This window comes from Pimephales promelas, chromosome 24, assembly GCF_988280905.1.
Source record: "Pimephales promelas chromosome 24, fPimPro1.hap1.1, whole genome shotgun sequence".
NCBI classification, from domain to species: Eukaryota; Metazoa; Chordata; class Actinopteri; order Cypriniformes; family Leuciscidae; genus Pimephales; species Pimephales promelas.
Window position 1 is genome coordinate 29,292,593 of NC_142792.1, and position 15,048 is coordinate 29,307,640.

Genomic DNA, 15,048 nt, shown 5'->3' on the forward strand with positions numbered 1-15,048 from the left:
ATTCAAGAAATAAAACACTCTGAAAGATGATCTCAAAACACAGAGATGCGAAAGTTACAAGCAACAATTAAAGTCAAGTGTGTGTGTGTGTGTGTGTGTGTGTGTGTGTGTAGTTCTCACTTGATTTACAGCATTTATCATGTTATTATTGTTGTTGTTGTCAGGGTTATGTTTAGTTTTGCAGTTTTTCTTCATATTTGAGTTTCTCTTGATCTTTATTCCCTGTTTCTGATTATTGTTGTGTGTATCTATACACTCCTGTTCTAGTTTAGATCACCACACACACACACACACACACACACACACACACACACACACACACACACACACACACACACACACACACACACTCTTCTGAATGTCATAAGCATTAGTTAATAAACAAGTATTGATTAATTCTATGAGATCATTGTATTTAATGATTATTGTTTAAATGAACACATTTTCCACTAACTGTGATTTGTGTGTGTGTGTGTGTGTGTGTGTGTGTGTGTGTGTGTGTGTGTGTTTCTGAAGTGTGTAACTTAGACAGTTTCCTCTGATAACAGATCTCTAGATTATAATGTGTGTTTTCTGCTTTGAAATGATGTGTATTGTGAAAAGCGCTGTACAAATAAATGTGAAGTGAATTAAAAGAGTTTTATCTTATAAATCTGTTGCTTCTTTCACACAGTTTCACATTTCTTCAATCTTCAATTGTTAAGGTGTAATTTCAACAATATTGTGTTACGATCTCTGTGTGTGAAAATACAAAAGTGAGGAAAACATTATTGAGAATAAAAGTCTTATTGTGCTTATATTCAACATTTACCATTAGCTTTTCTTTTACGATGTTTACTTTTGTTAAACCACTGTTATTAATATTTTATGTATTATTAGTAGTAGTATTAGTAGTCTGCTTATTGTAGGTGTTTACTTGTCTCTATTTATTCCATACATCAAGATTTTCACATCCAGTGTTTTCTAGTAGTTAAAGCAACTTCCTGACTACAAACATGTCAAGTTTTAAAGCTCTCAGAGTTTGTGTGATTGATCTGCACTAGTTTTATATCTTAACTCCCATATGGACAGGATATATTTTAGTCCTTTTTTGTTTTAGGGTGTATAAAAATATCTGTTAATTTAAAAATCTTAGCATCAAAATATTATTAGCCAAGTATCCATTTCATATATGGGAGACCTTAGGGATGAGGAAAAACATTGTTGCGTTTAGTTCTACTTCCGGTAGGGGTCTCTGAAAAACTAAAGCACTTTTTGACCATTCGTCACTAGCCTAAAATGTTTATTAGTGCTTCACACTCCAGTCCAGCTGGTGGCGGTAATGCACCGAAAATTGGCTTGCCAACCGCCATAAAACTCCATTAGAAGAAGAAGAAGGCGCGTCAGCGGCGTTTTTCTCATCGCAGGAGGAAGGGGGGGCGCATGCGTGAGCGTCTGTTGTTGAGGAGTTCACGAGAGGCCGGGACAGAGAGGGGAGCGCGATCTGGAAAACGATTACTGTGATCTCTCTGAAATTTGCGCTAAGAGGAGAACGAAGTGCGAGTTTGTTGGTTGGTGAGTTGACTAAGAGGTGGTGGGGGGCGGCATCGGCCGACGGCCTGTATAGGTCCGGTAGCGGTGCTGCCTCACAGCTTCTGGTTGCTCATTAAACTAATAATCTGGATAGACATGGCAGGGAGACAGGTGGATGGTATGGATTACAGTGAGGTAGAGGGAAATGGTAGTGATGAGAGGAGGGAAAGTGATTGGGAGGAAGTAGGGAGAATGCATAAGGATAAGAAGGATACTAGCCGTAAAAGAAAGAAAAAAAAAGGTAGTGCTAGTTCAAATGGGACGGAAAGTGAAGAAGATGTAGGGAAGGAATCTGCAGTAAGATTGTTTAATGTAGTGGTACGATTTGAGGGAGAAGGAGGAGTTAAAAAAATGGATCCACTTAAGTTAACTAAAATAATAAGAGAAAAGGTAGGAGAAGTGAAGTATGCCAGAATTTTGGGAGATGGAAATCTTCTAGTAGGATGTAACAATGAAGTGCAGATGGAAAAAGCAAAGAAGATGAGTTGTATTGGAAAAACAAAAGTAGTAAAAGTAGTAAGAGTGGGGGAGAAAATAAATGCCGGAAGTAAGGGAGTGATGTATGGAATTCCACTTACTATAAATATGAAAGAGTTGGTGGAGAACTTAAGAATGAAGAACAGGTCCGTTAAAAGTGCAGTAAGAATGACAAGGGGGGTGGAGAAAGTAGAAACAGAATCTGTGTTGGTTGAGTTTGAAACAAAGGAGGTACCAAAAGAGGTATATTATGGATTTATGAGATACAGTATAAGAGAGTATGTACCCAAACCAATGAGATGTTATAATTGCCAGGAATTTGGACATATGGCTAAGGTATGTAAAGGAAAGAGGAGGTGTGCTAGGTGTAGTGGTGATCATGAATATGGAAAGTGTGGAGCGGAAGTAAGGCCAAAATGCTGTAACTGTGGAGGGAATCATAGTGTGGCATTTTGGGGATGTGAAGTGATGAAAAAGGAAGTCAAAGTACAACAGATCAAATTAAAAGAAAACATCTCTTATGTTGAGGCTGTTAAGAGAACAGAGCAGGAAAAGAAGAAACAGAGTGAAGAAAGTACAAAAAGGTTGAACAGGGAAGATCATCAAGGAAAAAAGGAAAAATGGGAGGAGAAGAAGAAAATAGTGACATTTATAGCAGGGGTGATAAATGCTACGGCTGAAGTCAGGTCTAAAACTGAAAGAATCCAGATTATTGTTAAAGCAGCAATTCACCACTTAGAGATGGCAGGATTAAAGTGGGAAGAAGTGAGGGATGAACTCAGTGTACAATCGAGTCAAGAGACAACATGTATAGGGTAGTAATTTTTGTAATGCTAATCCTTCAATGGAATGCAAGAAGCTTGATTGCAAATGGGCAGGACTTCAAACAATTTATACGGAATAGAAGAGAAAAGCCAGACGTTATATGCATTCAGGAATCCTGGTTAAAACCCAATTTGGACTTTATAATATATGGATACGCATCAGTTAGACAAGATAGGGAAAATGGTGGTGGAGGGGGATGTGTTACATTTATAAGACAAGGGATTTCGTATAGGGTGTTGGGTATAGGAAAGGAACAAGAATATGTAGTGGTAGAAATATGGAGTGAAAGGAAAAAAATTGTAGTTATAAATTATTACAATCCGTGTAGGAAATTGGATATAAATAAACTTGAGGAAATAGAGGGGAAAGACAATAATAATATTGTATGGTGTGGGGACTTCAATGCGCATAATTCATTGTGGGGTAGTGAGAAGATGGATAGTAATGGACAAGTAATTGAAGAGTTATTGGATGAGGAAAACCTAGTATGTTTAAATGATGGAAGTAAAACAAGGATAGAGGTTAGTACGGGGAAGGAATCTGTACTTGACCTTACACTGGTGTCTAGCAGTATGGCAGCGATATGTAATTGGAGTGTTTATAAGGATGGGACAATAGGAAGTGATCACTACCCAGTATTATGTAAAATTAATATTTCATTACCTCAAAGTGTAGAGGAAAGAGGAGGAAGATGGATATTTGAGAAGGCTAATTGGGAACATTTTCAAAGAGAAAGTGATAGAAGTTTGAGCCAGATTGAGTCTAGTGATGATATAGAGACAATGGAAGATAAAATAAAGAAAGGTATAATAGCAGCGGCAATGGAGTCTATTCCAAAAAGTAAAGGTAAGGTAATGAGGAAAATTATACCATGGTGGGATGAGGAATGTAAAGAAGCAGTCAGAAATAGGAACAAAGCATTTAAAATAATGAAAAGAACTCATAATTTCAGGCACATGATTCAATATAAATATGCTCAGGCAATAGTAAGGAAAACAATTAGACAGGCAAAAAGAACATATTGGAGGAACTTTTGTAGTTCAATCGGGAATACAACTCAGATTGGAGAGGTGTGGACAATGATTAAAAAGATGGGTGGTGAAAGGAGAGAATGGAGTTACCCAGTTTTGAGTAGTGGAAATGAAATTGCAGTGACAAATAAGGAAAAGGCTGAAATGTTAGCAAATACATTTGTCAATGTGCATAGCTCTAATAATCTATCTGAAGAAGGGAAGAGAGGCAGAGAGAAGACAAAATCTGAAAATGTAGAGATATTAAGGAAGATGGGAAAAGTAGAGGATGAACAAAATGTACTTTTTAACATGGGAGAATTAAAGAGAGCAATGGCCAAAACTGGGAAGACTGCGCCAGGGAAAGATGATGTATGTTATAGCATGTTGAAACAGTTAAGTGAGGAGGGGAAGAATAAGTTATTGATGCTATATAATAAAGTGTGGGAGGAAGGGAAAGTACCAAAGAGCTGGAAGGAGGCAATTGTTGTGCCGATAAGGAAACCTGGGAAAGAAGCTAGTAAACCTACAAGTTATAGACCTATTGCTTTGACGTCTCATGTCTGTAAATTAATGGAAAGAATGATAAATGAAAGGTTAATGTATTTTATGGAGAAAAGAGGCATGGTAGTTGAGTGTCAAAGTGGGTTTAGAAGAGGTAGGAATACTATGGATGCAGTATTGTGCTTGGAAGATAATATAAGAAAAGCACAAGTAAATAAAGAGACAGTAGTGGCAGTATTTTTCGATGTAGAAAAGGCATATGATATGCTATGGAGAGAGGGACTAATGATTAAATTGTATAATATGGGAATTAGAGGAAATTTTCTTAACTGGATAAAGGATTTTCTGGAAGGAAGAACAATACAGGTTAAAGTAGGAGCAGACCTATCAAGTGAACATGTTATTGAAAACGGAACTCCTCAGGGGAGTGTTGTAAGTCCCACATTATTTTCAGTAATGATTAATGATGTATATGACAATATACCATTAGGTATGGGAAGATCACTTTTTGCAGATGATGGGGCAATTTGGAAAAAAGGAAGAAATATAGAATATGTAGTTAAAAAAATTCAAGAAGGGATTCAGCAGGTTGAGGAGTGGGGAATAAAGTGGGGTGTCAAATTCTCTATAGAGAAGACTAAAGTAATGTTTTTTACAGGGAAGAAAATCAAGGAAAATACTAGTATAAAACTATATGGAAGTAACCTAGAGAGAGTTAAAGCATTCCGTTTTTTAGGAGTATACTTCGACACAAGGTTAACATGGGTAGAACATGTCAGAAATGTAGAAGATAAATGTAAAAAAGTAATAAATTTAATGAGATGTTTAACAGGACTAGAATGGGGAGCAGATTATAAATCACTGAAATATATATATGTAAGTTTAATGAGATCAAGGATGGATTATGGAAGTGTGGCATATGGATCAGCAGCCAAATCTATACTTAGGAGGCTTGATGTAATACAGGCTAAAGCATTAAGATTATGTCTAGGGGCAGTTAAAACATCACCAGTATGTGCTCTACAGGTGGAAGCGGGAGAAATGCCATTGAACATCCGACGTAAACAATTACTTGTAAATTATTGGGTAAATCTAAAAGGGCATGGAGATAACCATCCAGCTAAAATAATAGTACAAGATAACTGGGAAAGAGAGAGAGCACAAAAGTTCAGTTTTGGGTGGATTGGAGATGAGACGGCTAGAGAATTGGGAGTGTATGAAAAGGAATTCTGCCCAACTGTAATATGGCCTGATACACCGATATGGAAGCTAGAAACCATGGAAGTTGATTTTAAACTACTTCAAGTTAAAATAGTAAGTAATAGTACAGATCTGGTAGCGGAATTTTATAGACATATAGATATTAAATACAAAGAGTATATTCAGATTTATACAGACGGATCAAAGGACCCAGAAACAGGAAAGACTGGATCTGCAGTTTACATTTTTAATCAAAGAGGTGAGATAGCCAGACGAACCACAAATGATTTGAGTGTGTATGCAGTTGAATTATATGCTATTAAGATGGCGCTAGAATGGATTGAGGAAAACAAAATTAAAAAAGCTTTAATTGGAAGTGATTCAGTGTCAGCCTTATACAGTCTCATGGTTGGAATATCTAATAGTCATCAGGATCTACTGTATTCAATACTGATAATCTACGCAAGAATAAGGGAAAAAGGATGTGAGATTCAATTGATTTGGATTCCTGCTCATATTGGCATTGCGGGGAATGAGAGAGTGGATAAGTTAGCCAAACAAGCTGTGAAAAGAGAGAATATTGAAGAAAATATTAAGTTATCAAAATCTGAAGGAAAGAGTATAATATGGAAGGAAGCCATTGGAGAATGGCAACATCAGTGGGATATGGAAATTAAAGGGAGACATTTTTTTCTGCGCGTGCGCGAGCGATCGGTTGTTTGTGTTTGTAGCTCCGGAGAATTTCTTCACAAATCCTTGATTTTCTTCTTTACCACTTATTTATAAACAAGCACTTTCTATTTTTATATTATGTGAACTTATCCTCGATAGTATTCCTTATAAAAAACAATTGGATTGCTTTGATATCGCTACTTATATCCAACCTCCCTAAATCCTGGCTACTAGCCTTTAGCCCGCTAGCATTCCACGCGTGCCCTCTCGCCTATTTGATCGTCTCATTTTACACCCGTTTCACTGAATCCTGGTTATTTCCGACATTTCAATCCTAAATTAGTAGTGATAGTTGTAGTATCACTACTAATTTACTGATCATCCGTTATAATGGCGAACATATCAGATGCGTGTCTAACATTACCTTTGAGTGCAGATGAAGACACATTCGAGCTCTTCACGGTGAAGCAGGAGCTGGAATACGTCGAGAAACAGATCCGCGGTCTGCTGGTGAAGCAAGCCGAGCTGCTGGATCGGCGCTCAACGCTTGAAGCATCACGCGCCGACGCTAACAAATCAAATCACTCTTTGACTCCGAGTTCATCTACGCCGTACGTTACTCTGCCGAGGAAGATGCGATCATCTAAGGCTTCATTCACTCCGGCACCGAAACAACATGGACCATGGATCACACAGCGGAAGACTCGAGCCAGAGCTGCCTCTCCGCCCCTCCCGGTCTTCGAGATCTCCACCCGGAACCGCTTCTCCCCTCTTCGCGAGCCGGAACGCGATGACGCCGTGATCATCGGCACATCCATAGTCCGCCATGTCCGCGCTAATTCGGATAAAGGTAAAGTGCGCACTCACTGCTTTCCTGGTGCTCGTGTTCTTGATGTTGCTGCACAGGTTCCCGAGATCCTGAACGGGGACGAGCGCGTCGGAGCTGTTGTGCTGCACGCGGGAGCGAACGACATCAGGCTGCGGCAGACGGAGGTTCTGAAGAAGGACTACAGGAGCCTGATCGAGACGGTACGCAGCACAGCGCCTAAAGCAGCGATCATCGTGTCTGGACCGCTTCCCACGTACAGACAAGGACAGGAAAGGTTCAGTAGACTTTTTGCATTAAATGAATGGTTAATGTCATTGTGTAATGAACAGGGGCTGCACTTTGTAAATAACTGGCATCTGTTTTGGGAAAGACCGAGACTGTACAGCACAGATGGTCTCCATCCCAGCCGAATCGGAGCGGCTGTGCTATCGGACAACATTTCCAAGACATTACGCACCAGATGACTAATGAGTCAAAGTCCAAATTACAGCCTTTGCGGTCCAAACTTAACTAATAAGCATAGTGTGGAACATTATATAGAAACTGTGTCTATTCCTCGTTTAGTGAAGCCAAACAATAAATCTAGTGTAGGATCTAGCAAAAATCTTATTGTAATTAAACCAGAAAATCTAAATATCAGTCAACAAAAACAATTTCTAAAGCTAGGTCTCCTAAACATTAGATCGCTCACACCTAAGGCGGTTATCGTAAATGAAATGGTCACAGACAATGACTTCGATGTTCTGTGCCTTACTGAAACCTGGCTTAAACCAAATGAGTATTTCGGTCTAAACGAATCTACTCCGCCAGGATACTGTTATAAACATGAGCCTCGTCTGATCGGTCGTGGCGGCGGTGTTGCAACAATCTATAAAGATATTTTTAATATTACTCAGAAAACAGGTCACAGGTTTAATTCATTTGAAGTACTTGTGCTAAATGTTACGCTCTTAGATGTAAGAAGGAAATCTATATTATCTCTAGCCCTGGCTACTGTATATAGACCTCCAGGGCCATATGCTGAATTCCTAAAAGAGTTCGCAGACTTTCTCTCGGATCTATTGGTAAATGTCGATAAAGCAATAATTGCTGGAGATTTTAACATACACGTAGATAATACAAATGATGCTTTAGGGGCTGCGTTTACAGATTTATTAAACTCCTTTGGGGTCAAACAAAACGTCAGTGGTCCCACTCATCGTCTAAATCATACACTAGATTTAATTATATCATATGGAAGCGATCCAACTGATATAGATATTATACCGCAAAGCGATGATGTCACTGATCATTACATGGTGACTTGCATAATACGTACTGCTGAAATATGTCATGTTGCGCCACGTTATAGACCAGGCAGAACAATCCTTCCAACCACTATAGATGGATTCTCAAATAGCTTACCTGATCTATCTAAGCTGCTAAGTGAACTCAAACAAACAGATGAATTAGAGGAAATGACTAGCAGTTTAAGCACCATTCTTACTAGTACATTAGATATTGTTGCGCCAATTAAATTAAAAAAGGTTCGAGAGAAAATTAAAGCACCGTGGTACAACAGTGCTACGCATGCTATCAAGAGAGAAACTTGCAACTTAGAGCGTAAATGGAAACAAACTAATTTAGAGGTCTTTAGAATCGCGTGGAAAGACAGTATGTCACGTTATAAAAAGGCCCTAAAAACAGCCAGGGCTGAGCATCTCCACAAACTAATCGAAAATAACCAAAATAATCCAAGGTTTTTATTTAACACCGTGGCTAGGCTAACAAATAAACAGACATCACCAGAGCAAAATATACCTTTACAGTTTAGTAGTAATGATTTTATGAATTACTTCAATGCGAAAATAGAAAGCATCCGAAACACAATTATAAATGTACAATCCTCTATGGTGTCTTATGATTCAGCTTCAATTATGGCCCCTCTAGAACAACTAAACCGCTTTACAACGATAGGACAGGAGGAGCTAAATAAACTTATCATTGCATCTAAACCAACAACTTGTTTATTAGATCCAATACCCACTAAACTACTGAAAGAACTATTACCTGCAGTGGAAGAGCCTCTCCTCAATATTATTAACTCGTCTTTATCTTTAGGTCATGTCCCAAAAATATACAAGCTGGCAGTAATAAAACCGCTCATTAAGAAACCGCAATTAGATCCAAATAACTTGGCAAATTACAGACCCATTTCAAATCTTCCATTTATGTCCAAAATACTTGAAAAAGTAGTGTCCGCTCAATTGTGCTCTTTTTTGCAAGAAAATGATATCTATGAAAAATTCCAGTCAGGATTCAGACCGCATCATAGTACAGAAACTGCGCTAGTTAAAATTACAAATGATTTACTTTTAGCTTCTGACCAAGGCTGTATCTCAATACTAGTCCTACTTGATCTTAGCGCTGCGTTCGACACTATAGATCATATAATACTCTTGGATCGACTACAAAACTACACTGGTGTCCAGGGACAGGCATTAAGCTGGTTTAGATCGTACTTATCGGACCGTTCTCATTTTGTCTGTTTAAATGGGAAAAAATCAAAGATAACGTCAGTAGACTATGGAGTACCGCAAGGATCAGTTTTAGGCCCTCTGCTATTCTCAATATATATGCTGCCACTTGGTAATATTATAAGAAAACATGGAATTAATTTCCACTGTTACGCTGACGACACTCAATTATATATTTCATCACGACCAGATGAAAACACTAACTCATCTAAAATGACAGAGTGTCTCAAAGATATAAAATGCTGGATGACGCGTAATTTCCTGCTATTAAATTCAGATAAAACGGAGGTATTACTTATTGGTCCAAAAAACTACTCACAAAACCTCTCACAATACAACTTTAATATAGACGGATGTCCTGTTACTTTATCCACAACAGTAAAAGACCTGGGTGTTATACTAGACCGCAACTTGTCGTTCGAAAATCATATTTCATATGTTACAAGAACAGCCTTTTTCCACCTTAGAAACATTGCTAAGCTACGTAACATGCTATCTGTTTCTGATGCAGAAAAATTAGTTCACGCATTCATGACCTCGAGACTAGATTACTGTAATGCTTTATTAGCCGGTTGTCCTGCATCCTCAATAAACAAGCTACAGTTAGTACAAAATGCAGCTGCTAGAGTTCTTACTAGGTCAAGAAAATATGATCATATAACACCGATTTTATCATCTCTACACTGGTTACCTATTAAGTTCCGCATCAACTACAAAATACTACTACTGACCTATAAAGCCCTAAATGGTTTAGCACCTATGTACTTAACGGACCTTCTTTCGCCCTACAATCCACCGCGTTCCTTAAGATCACTAAATTCAAGGCTTCTGGTCATTCCTAGGATATCTAAGTCCAGTAAAGGAGGGAGGGCGTTCTCGCATTTAGCTCCAAAACTCTGGAATGGCCTTCCCGATACGGCCCGAGGCTCTGACTCGCTGACACAGTTTAAAACTAGATTAAAGACGCTTCTCTTTAGTGAAGCATTCACATAATGCTTACCTTCTAGTCCTCTGTTACGCCATACGGAACCGTTTGCCACTGAAACTGCTTAACGCACCAGTGGGGCTCGACAGCCTCTTAGACAAACGGGTCGGCGCGTATGGTTGGGTTGCGGAGAGTTCGGGTTACGGAGAGTTTGTGAGTTATAACGGAAATTATTATGAACATCAGCTATGCTAATTATTTCCCATCTGCCTTTCTGCTGTTATCTCGGGACGCTTGTCCCGAGAAAAATGGCGTTCGTCAGGTTCAGTTTTGTGTCCAGCCTCTCACGGGGATTTCGGATGCCCCAACGCCTGTGATGAGACGACTCAACGCCTGTGATGAGACGACTCAACGCCTGCGATATGTTATGGCGCCGTTTGATTCATAAACAATATTTATATTTAATATTTATATTTAAACAATATGAATGTAAGCCAGAGGAGAACTGGCCCCCGACTGAGCCTGGGTTCTCCCAAGGTTTTTTCTCCATCCAATCTGATGGAGTTTGGTTCCTTGCCACTGTCGCCTTGCTTTTGGCTTGCTTTGAGCTTGCTCAGTTGGGGTTATTTAGTGTTTAGCAATGTTGTTGATCTGTGTTGTGCTACTTACATGTTATCACTGTGAAGCTGCTTTGATACAATCTGTATTGTGAAAAGCGCTATATAAATAAATGTGACTTGACTTGACTTGACATTTATATGCTATACAAAGTAAAGTTGGGGCGGTGAAGAATAAGGGAGGGAATAGAAAAGAAGAAATAGTTATGACCAGATTAAGGATAGGTCACAGTAATTTGAATGGAACACTACACATTATAGGGAAGCACCCAACTGGATTTTGTGGTTGTGGTCAGGTTACTGAAACTATAGAGCATGTGTTTTTGAGGTGCAGACAATATGAAGAGCAGAGGAAAAGTATGATGGAAGAGTTAGGAATAGTTGGAACAATAGGGATAGGAATGAAGGAAATACTGGAAAATGGGGAGAATGAACAAAGAAGAAGAAGTATTTTTTTATATTTATCAAGAATAGGTATGATGAAAAGAATATGATGTAACTGGACATGATAGGAAAAAAATCCGGAAGATGGCGGTAGTGCAACATTTATGGATGCAAGCTGCCGATAAACTCCAAAGAAGAAGAAGAAGAAGAAGAAGGCGCGTCGTTGCGGAAATGACGTGATCCAGGCGGAAGTGACGAGCCGTTGTGATGGATGAGCCGCTGCTGCTGTTGTGATGCTCCTCTTCTGAAGGAAAGCTCATTTCTCCAGCAACATCCAGCATGAACTGATCGCTGCACGGACTGACAGCTGTGATTGTGAGTTCAGTCCTCCGTGTTTTATTGATTATATGATCTGTAGTCTGTCAGTTTATAATGAGACGCACGAGCAGCGCCTGTAGTTTATATCATCTGTGTTCAATAAGAATCTGTTTTAGCTAGGGGTGTAACGATTCACTCGTTTTCTCGATGCATCGATTATAAATCCTGGCGATGCATATGCATCGATCCTGAAACATGTATTTTGAATCGTGAATCGTTATTTACGTGAATAATCGATTTAAAAGGCTAAGAATCTAATTAATCACGATTTTATAGCGAGTCAGTGGTTTAAAATATATAAACACAACCTCAAAGTGTTCCTGGTACAAGCTGCCTCACGCATTGGCCGTCATACGACATCCGCATTTGATTGGTTTCAGGCGCTCACACACCCCTGATTTCTCACGCTTAAGCCCGGTTGGTCAAATGCCTGAAAGATGAGTTTAGCCTATTCTACCTGTTGAGCTACTCATGTCGTGATCAGCTTGTATTAGCCTACCGCAAATTAGTTAAAATCTCCCGGAATCTAGAGCGAGCGTGCATACGAGACAGAGGTTGTGCTCCAAACCGCGTATCGCGCGTTCACACACGGCTGCACGCACTCGGCAGAGAGGGAAAGCGAGCGAGAGACCACCTTGCGCAAAAAAATGAATGAAAGCGTTTTATTTCATATTGCCCACGCAATGGCATGGCAGCTTTATCAATGGCTTGAGCGGTTTGCCTCAAAACTATTGCTTTCTCGACAGAGAGCTCAGCTGGAGAGCTCAAACATGGACTGCTCAAAAATCTGTAGTTAACGTTATGAAAGCATGAGAGCTATGGGACCGAGCGCGAGCAAAATCCAGTGAAAAGATGATAACGAGTGCACTGAGAGGACGCAAAATGAAACTAATGAAAACGTCTCCATTAATTTGTGCATGTAGTCATTTAATGCAATACTTTAAAAGCCTTTTTCAAAATATTTGCTACTTGTAAATGCTAATTTGTAGGCCATTGAATTTTTTTTTATAATAATATATGAAGAGTTCAGATGCAAAAGCCTCTAAATGCCTTTTGAAATTTTCTTCTTTAATGATGATTTTTATCAAACTTGTATATTTAAGTTCAGTAATTTCACTTAAATAACACTTAATAGGTAATTATCATTGCCATTTAAGTGAAATTACTGAACTTAAATATACAAGTTTAATAAAAATCATCATTAAAGAAGAAAATTTCAAATGGCATTTAGAGGCTTTTGCATCCGAACTCTTCATATTCATTAAAATAAAAACAAACATGAACTAACATTAACAATGGACAAAATCCCCACTATCTGACCCCCGAAGGCCGCTGTGTAGGCTAATTCAAACCCAGACAAAGATGGGTGAAGCATTGAAATAATACTATAATGCATATAAAAAATTAAGAATCGAATCGAATTAATCGAATCGCATCGAATTTGGATGTGAATCGCATCGAATCGTTCTGAATTTGCACAAATCGTTCCTGAATCGAATCGAAAACCTATGAATCGTGAATCGAATCGATTCACTGTCTACCCAAAGATTCACAGCCATAGTTTTAGCACTTCGACACAGAAATCTTCCTCTAAACACACATGAACATCTGATAGATTAGCAAACACATCACTGAATGATAATGTGACACATGAGTGTGTGTTTTAATGACAAACTAAGTGTAATTATGGAAATATCTAATCAAAGTATTTATGATATTGGTAAAACTAAAGTGAGTTTTCATTAGTTAACATGAACTAACAATGAGCAGTACATCTGTTCATCTTTATGTTATTTATGTCATTTGTTAATACATTATTAAATCAACAGTTGCTTCTGTTAACATTATTTAATGGACCATTATTGAACAGTTGTGTTTTAAACTTATTAAAAGTGATGTTTTCTAACGAGATCTTATTGTAAAGTGTTACCAAAGTATTATTTCTGTTTTATTATATTTGTTCAGCCGAACCCCATTAATAATCTGACAGTGATTGAGCTGCTATGAGTGTTTAGAGCTGACGGAGGTGGTGTGTGTTTCTCAGGAGTGTGTGTGTGTGTGTGTGTGTGATGGCTGGGAAGGTGAAGTGGGTGACGGACATGGAGAAATCGGTGCTGATCAATAACTTTGAGAAGAGAGGATGGATCCAGGTGACGGACAGCGACGACTGGAACTTCTACTGGCAAGAGCTCGTTTCATTTCATCCGTTCACACTGACACTGCAAAGCTGAAGTACACACTGAAGCACTTGATCAGATCAGTGCTAGGGCTGAATCCAGTTTCACACACACACTACTGGTGTTCAGATGAACTGTTTGAGCCGTTCACGGTGGACTGTGGTCGTACGACTGTGTCCTGAGGGAAATACTACTGTGCTGTATGAGTGGGGGATTCACACATAAACTTGCTTTAAATATTTCACAGATGTTTTCAGACATTACAAACAAAGTCTGGAGGATTCGTGAACATTACTTTAAACACATTTACTTACAATTTAAGACTTTTTTCAACATAATTTCCAAAACCTGTCCTAAAAAATCTCATTAACGCAACAGTCTGAAAACATCAACACTGTTAGAATAGCAAACATTTCCACATCTTTAAAAATGGGTTATTAACAGTCATGCACATTTACTTTATAATGATATCAAATAATATTTATTTTTAAATTATTTTTTTTTGTGTGATTTCTCTCATTTCCTGCAACACCTTGCTCCTACAATTTACAATCTACAATTTTTATATAATTCAACGGAAATATATTTTCACAATGATATGACCTGAAAGATCATAATGTCACAGTCCTCCGTCTGCACCAGTCTGTCTTGTCATCAGCACTACACTTCCCAGGATCCTCTTGTCTCCACTCCTGAACTCACTCCCTCATCAGCCACCTGTTCCTCGTCTTTATCATCTGTGTCACCTGTTCTCACCTCATTATGTCTGATTCCTGCTTGTATTTAGTTCTCCCTCATTCAGTCAGTCTTTGTCGGTCAATGTTTGATGTTAGCCTGTGTGGTGCCCGTATTCCTGTCTTCCAGCCTGTGTTTTGTATATTTAAAGTAATCTTTACCGATATTCCGGACTCCTCGTTCCTCTGCCTGAACCACACCCTGACACATAATGTGTAGATTCTGTG

The 15,048-nt window shown here is 38.7% G+C and overlaps 1 protein-coding gene and 1 long non-coding RNA gene across 3 annotated transcripts in view; both read left to right on the top strand.

The window, feature by feature from the left end:
- Window positions 1-652, top strand: part of LOC120487491 (NACHT, LRR and PYD domains-containing protein 3) — a 54,406-nt gene extending 53,754 nt beyond the window's left edge. For both annotated transcript variants that reach the window (XM_089126869.1, XM_089126868.1), the window contains one exon: window positions 1-652. This exon is cut by the window's left edge and continues 1,033 nt beyond it. The gene's annotated coding sequence lies outside the window, so the exon portion shown is untranslated.
- An 11,114-nt stretch (window positions 653-11,766) lies between these two features.
- On the top strand, window positions 11,767-14,375 carry LOC148969350 (uncharacterized). The gene is made up of 2 exons (XR_016149963.1): window positions 11,767-11,906; window positions 13,954-14,375. It is a non-coding gene; the product is annotated as an uncharacterized LOC148969350 (long non-coding RNA).
- Window positions 14,376-15,048: the final 673 nt, after the last annotated feature.